Genomic DNA, 7040 nt, shown 5'->3' on the forward strand with positions numbered 1-7040 from the left:
TTAAATAAGATATTAGCAAAAAGACTTCAGAAAATCATCTCCAGGATAATACACTATGATCAAGTAGGATTTATTCCAGGAATGCAGGACTGGTTTAATATTACGAAAACTATTAATGTAATTGACCATACTAATAATCAAATTAATAAAAACCATATGATCATCTCAATAGATGCAGAAAAAGCATTTGACAAAATCCAACATCCATTCCTACTAAAAACTCTTGAGAGTATAGGAATAAATGGACTATTCTTTAGAATAATCAGGAGCATATATTTAAGACCTTCAGTAAGCATAATATGCAATAGAAATAAACTGCAACCTTTCCCAGTAAGATCAGGAGTGAAACAAGGTTGCCCACTATCACCATTACTATTCAATATAGTACTAGAAACGCTAGCCTCGGCAATAAGAGCCGAGAAAGAGATTCACGGAATTAGAGTAGGAAATGAGGAAATCAAACTATCACTTTTTGCAGATGACATGATGGTATACTTAGAGAACCCCAAAGACTCTGCTAAAAAGCTACTAGAAATAATTCAAAATTTCAACAAAGTGGCAGGATACAAAATAAATCCACATAAATCCTCGGCATTTTTCTATATCACTAACAAAATGCAACAGCAAGAGATACAAAGAGAAATTCCATTCCAAACAAATGTTGAGAGTATAAAGTATTTGGGAATCCATCTACCAAAGAAAAGTCAGGAATTATATGAGAAAAATTACAAAACACTTGCCACAAAAATAAAGTCAGATTTAAATAATTGGAAACACATTCAGTGCTCTTGGATAGGCCGAGCGAATATAATAAAGATGACAATACTCTCCAAACTAATCTATTTATTTAGTGCTATACCAATCAGACTCCCAAGAAACTATTTCAATGACCTAGAAAAAATAACAACAAAATTCATATGGAAGAATAAAAGGTCGAGAATTGCAAGGGAACTAATGAAAAAAAAAAAAAAACTCAGAGGAAGGTGGTCTAAGTGTACCTGATCTAAAGCTATATTATATAGCAGCAGTCACCAAAACCATTTGGTATTGGCTAAGAAATAGACCGGTAGATCAGTGGAACAGATTAGATACAAAGGACAAAAAAGGGTACATATATAGCAACCTAATCTTTGACAAACCCAAAGATACCAACATTAGGGATAAAAATTCATTATTTGGAAAAAACTTTTGGGAAAACTGAAAATTAATATGGCAGAAATTAGATATGGATCCACACTTAACACCATATACCAAGATAAGATCAAAATGGGTCCATGATTTAGGCATAAAGAGGGAGATAATAAATAGATTAGAGGAACAGAGGATAGTCTACCTCTCAGACTTGTGGAGGAGGAAGGAATTGATGACCAGAGGAGAACTAGATATCATTATTGATCACAAAATAGAAGATTTTGATTACATCAAACTAAAAAGTTTCTGTACAAATAATACTAATGCAAACAAGATTAGAAGGGAAGTAACAAATTGGGAAAATATTTTTAAAAACAAAGGTTCTGACAAAGGTCTCATTTCCAATATAGAGAACTGACCCTAATTTATAAGAAACCGAACCATTCTCCAATTGATAAATGATCAAAGGATATGAACAGAAAATTCTCAGATGAAGAAATTGAAACTATATCCACTCACATGAAAGAGTGTTCCAAATCACTACTGATCAGAGAAATGCAAATTAAGACAACTCTGAGATACCACTACACACCTGTCAGATTGGCTAAGATGACAGGAACAAATAATGATGAATGTTGGAGGGGATGTGGGGAAACTGGGACACTAATACATTGCTGGTGGAGTTGTGAAAGAATCCAGCCATTCTGGAGAGCTATCTGGAATTATGCCCAAAAAGCTATCAAACTGTGCATACCCTTTGACCCAGCATTGCTGGTATTGGTCTTATATCCCAAAGAAATACTGAGGAGGGGAAAGGGACCTGTATGTGCCAAAATGTTTGTGGCAACTCTTTTCGTAGTGGCCAGAAACTGGAAGATGAATGGATGTCCATCAATTGGAGAATGGTTGGGTAAATTATGGTATATGAAGGTTATGGAATATTATTGCTCTGCAAGAAATGACCAGCAGGAGGAATACAGAGAGGCCTGGAGAGTCTTACATCAATTGATGCTGAGTGAGGTGAGCAGAACCAGAAGATCACTATACACTTCAACAACAAAACTGTATGAGGATGTATTCTGGTGAAGTGGAAATCTTCAACATAAAGAAGATCCAACTCACTTCCAGTTGATCAATGATGGACAGAGGTAGCTACACCTAGAGAAGAAACACAGGGAAGTGAATGTAAATTGTTAGCACTAATATCTGTCTGCCCAGGTTACATGTACCTTCGGAATCTAATGCTTATTGTGCAACAAGAAAATGGTATTTACACACATGTATTGTATCTAGGTTATATTGTAACACATGTAAAATGTATGGGATTGCCTGTCATCGGGGGGAGGGAATAGAGGGAGGGGGGGATAATTTGGAAAAATGAATACAAGGGATAATATTATAAAATATGTATATATATATATATATATATATATATATATATATATATATATAATAAAAATCATTAATTAAAAAAATCAGATAAAAGGATTAAACTAATCAATGACATTAAAAAAAAAAAAAAGAAATCAAGCCATTCTCCAATTGATACATGGTAAAAGGATATGAACAGACAATTTTCAGAGGATGAAATTGAAATTATTTCCACTCATATGGGTGTTCCAAATCACTATTGATCAGAGAAATGTAAATTAAGACAACTCTGAGATACCACTACACACTTGTCAGATTGGCTAAGATGGCAGGAACAAATAATGATGAATGTTACAGGGGATGTGGGAAAACTGGGACACTAATGCATTGTTCATGGAGTTGTGAAAGAATCCAACCATTCTGTAGAGCAATCTGGAAGTATGCCCAAAAAGTTATCAAACTGTGCATACCCTTTGATCCAGCAGGGCTACTGGGCTTATATCCCAAGGAAATACTAAAGAAGGGAAAGGGATCTACATGTGCCAAAATGTTTGTGGCATCCTTTTTTGTAGTGGCTAGAAACTGGAAAATGAATCGATGCTCATCAACTGGAGAATGGCTGGGTAAATTATGGTACATGAATGTTATGGAATATCATTGCTCTGTAAGAAATGGCCAGCAGGATGAATACAGAGAGGCTTGAAGAGACTTACATGAACTGATGCTAAGTGAAATGAGCAGAACCAGGAGATCGTTATACACTTCACCAACAATACTATATAAGGATATATTCTGATGGAAGTGGATCTCTTCAACATAGAGAAGATCTAATTCAGTTCCAATTGATCAATGATAGACAGAATCAGCTACAGAGAAGGAACACTGAGAAACGAGTGTAAACTGTGAGCATTTTTTATTTTTCTCCCCAGGTTATTTTTACCTTTTGAATGCAATTCTTCTTTTGCAAGAACAACAAAAGTCTGTTCTGCAAATATATCGTGTACCTAGAATATACTATAACATTTTTTAATATTTATTGAAATGCCTTCCATCTAGGTTAGAGGGTGGAGGGAAGAGGGGAAAATTCGGAACAGAAGGGAATACAAGGGATAATGTTGTAAAAAAAATTACCTCTGCATATGTGCTGTCAAAAAATGTTATAATTATAAAATTAATTTTAAAAAATCAAAAAATATGTTTTTGAATCATAAAAAATCCATGACATCCTATAAATTTAAATTTAGGGTCAACTAAATTCTCATTGAAAGAAAAAGTAGGCAGAAGCAGGATGCCATGCTTTAAAAAAAACACTTAGGTAAAGGATATTATCAAAAAAATATAAAACTGGGAAGGGGGAAAATGGATTAGGCATGAGTCAAAGTCAATTGATATACAACCTGCATTCCATTAGTATTCAGATGCATGCAGCTAGACAAAAAGTGCCCAGAAATATATATCATTCCTGAAAAGGTTTTATGAGACAATGTGGACCAAAGTTGTGCAGATAAGCATGCATGGATAGATACTAATCTTCATAGTTGGAATGAATAATCACAATGATAAAAGCACAGATCTATTTAATTATTAATATAGAGATGTTAGTGATTATTGTTATATTTGTTACTCTCAGCAACTACTAATCCTGAGGCTTCCATTTTTTCCAAATATTGATGCATTTTATTACTACTATAATTAGTTTTCTTAAAGGTAAAACAGACCACTGCAGAGCTTGTGACATATCTTCCAACAAATACCTGAAGATTTATCTTTTTTCATATAATAGCTCTTTATGAAAGTCTTCATCTGTTTCTTAAGCATTGAGAACAGAATTCAATACAGTGCTCCAAAAAGAAATTTTGTTAGAAATTGCATATACAGTCATATTCCAGATATATGCTGTTTTGAATTAGGCTGCTGGGCTTGCTGGTGGTGCTGCTGGCTATTGATGACAAGTCAAGCAGAAGGAGAGCCAGGTTGGAAAAAGATTTTTAAAAACCCAGCTGTTCTTTAATAGAGTGCCATGAACTCAAATTGTTCACCATCTTCATAAAGATGACAGGGTCTCAGAGGATCTGAACTCATTTCAACTATTCAAGTAAAAAAAAAGTCTATTCACAGAACTCAGAAGTATAAAATAACCTCCAAACCACTTCAAGTCACCTGGGACATTAAAATGTAGAAAACTCTTTGCTAGCAGATGCTAATTGTGTCAAATCAAGCTGGGAGGCAGAAATAAATTTGGTGAAATATTGGTTCCCACTAATCCTTTCAAAAAGGTTTTCCTGGAATTTGTCAGCACACAATCCTCCAGGCATTTGAGAAGTCATCACAGGAAAGATTGAATCCAAACAGGGAGTGAGGGGAGGGGTGCTGCAATCAGGAGATCCTTTAAATGAAAGAAATTAGTGCACAGCACATAAACAGACACAAACTGAAGAGACAAAGCATATCTTCTAGGCACTGACCCTACAGATGCTTTTGCAAGTTGCCCTGAGGATCCTAAGAAGTCAGATGATATAGTAACAAATAGGCAGTTTCTATTTTTCTTTTTGCCAATACTTGAGGAGGAGGCTAAAGGACTTTAAAACCTTGAGTATGCACATGGCATATTTTTATGTTCTAGAGGGAATGAATAAACTTTTCTTCAAAAAAAGTCTGAGAAATTACCCAGGCAGTATGAACCTTTACTTTGTTTATACTGTTACATTAAAGAGATATTCTTCTCTATTGCCAGAATCCCTAATGACCTCAAGATAAGATTTCCAGGAAAAGCAGTTCATAATATTGGAAATGCTAAGCACTCTAGAATTAAGCAGCTAAGGAGAAATACATACTGCAATAATTGTTGACTAGCTTCTCTGCTTTGACTATGAAGCCATCTGTCAGTATGGACACTTTCAAAAGAAATTTAAGGATTGCACCTTGTAATTACTCATTCCTAAGAAAATCAACATTCTTCTCCATTAACTAACTTGAAATTTGCTTCAGGCCTTGGCACTTCCTAACTAAAAATTTGTTTCAACTAAAAAGACAATGAAACTATTGTTTTAATAAAAACCTTCACCAACTTGAGCTTATATCTTAAAAAAATACATATATACACTATAACACTAACCCCCCCAAAACGATTATAAAGAATTACATAAAAAGAGAAAGAATACATTTTAAAACACCAAAAGACTCCTGCTTCTAACCAGAGTCAGTGGGATCACTGTAACGCCCAATAGTTTTCCTTTGTTCATCACTTTAACAGTTTTAATTTTAAATACAATGAAAATCTTTCTTGGATGATTGTATCTCCGTGTGTTTGTGCATATTTGTGTACATATATGTGTGCATGTAAAAGATTAAAATGAAGTTTGAACCTCTTGCTGTTTTTTTTTTTCTTTAAAGTTTCCCAGACATCCTTTTCATAAAGAGGTCAAATGAAATTTCCAATCTAAATGCTAAATTTATTCTAAATGAATATTTCTAGATGAAATGATTTATAATTAAATTCCAGAAGAGTCCATTAAACAAATGGTTTCCCTTTACTTATTTGAAGAACCAAAATAGAAGAGTTCAATGTTTTCTGATTTTATAGAGCAGACTTACAATGTAGTTATTTATTATTATCCTATTTCTCACCTTAAATACCATCATCTGACTCAACTCTATCAAGATAGAGGTGAAACAACTGAAACTCAGAAATGTATCTGCCAAAGATTATAGGTAGATATAGATATAATTATTGGTAAAAGTGGAATTACAACTTCCATATCAGGAGTTTTTCAGCTATTCCATGATGACTCTCCTATCATAAATAATTTTAATTGCTGTGCTATTTTTTCATTATTTCATAAGATCATAGATTTTAGAGCTAGGAGATATCTTAGAGTTCATCTAGTGAAATCTACTCATTTTAAATATAAGAAAACTGAAAATCAGAGAGGTTAAATGACTTGGCCAATATCACACATTTATTAAGTAACAGAATCAGATTTTAAAGTAGATCCTCAGTCTTCAAAATTGGCATTTTTTTTTTTTTGCTGTAGCAATTGGGGTTAAGTGACTTGCCCAGAGTCACACAGCTAGAAAGTGTTAAATGTCTGAGACCAGATTTGAACTCAGGTCCTCCTGACTTTAGTGCTGGTGCTCTATTCACTGCACCACTTAGCTGCTCCAAGATTGGCATTCTTGAGAATTGTTTTAGAGATTTTGGCTGTGTAGTTTTAAGTAACTGTATTTATTCTGAGCTATAATTTACTTTTTTATGAGACCCCGGTGACTTCAAGATCCAATGTGACTAGCATTTCGAGATTTGTATGCATGAGAAATAACATTAATTCTCAACTTACAACATTACATATCTAGACTTGTTATACATACCTAATTTCTACTTGAAAGAAAATTCATTTGGAGTTAATAGATATCCAGCACTCTCCTCAGTGGATCTATACTAAAACAACAACAACAACAACAACAACAACAACAACAACAACAACAACAAAAGAAACTCATAGCAAGGGGGGGGCAGAATTAAGTTCAAATATCGTGTT

The sequence above is a fragment of the Sminthopsis crassicaudata genome, chromosome 4 (genome assembly GCF_048593235.1).
Source record: "Sminthopsis crassicaudata isolate SCR6 chromosome 4, ASM4859323v1, whole genome shotgun sequence".
NCBI lineage: Eukaryota > Metazoa > Chordata > Mammalia > Dasyuromorphia > Dasyuridae > Sminthopsis > Sminthopsis crassicaudata.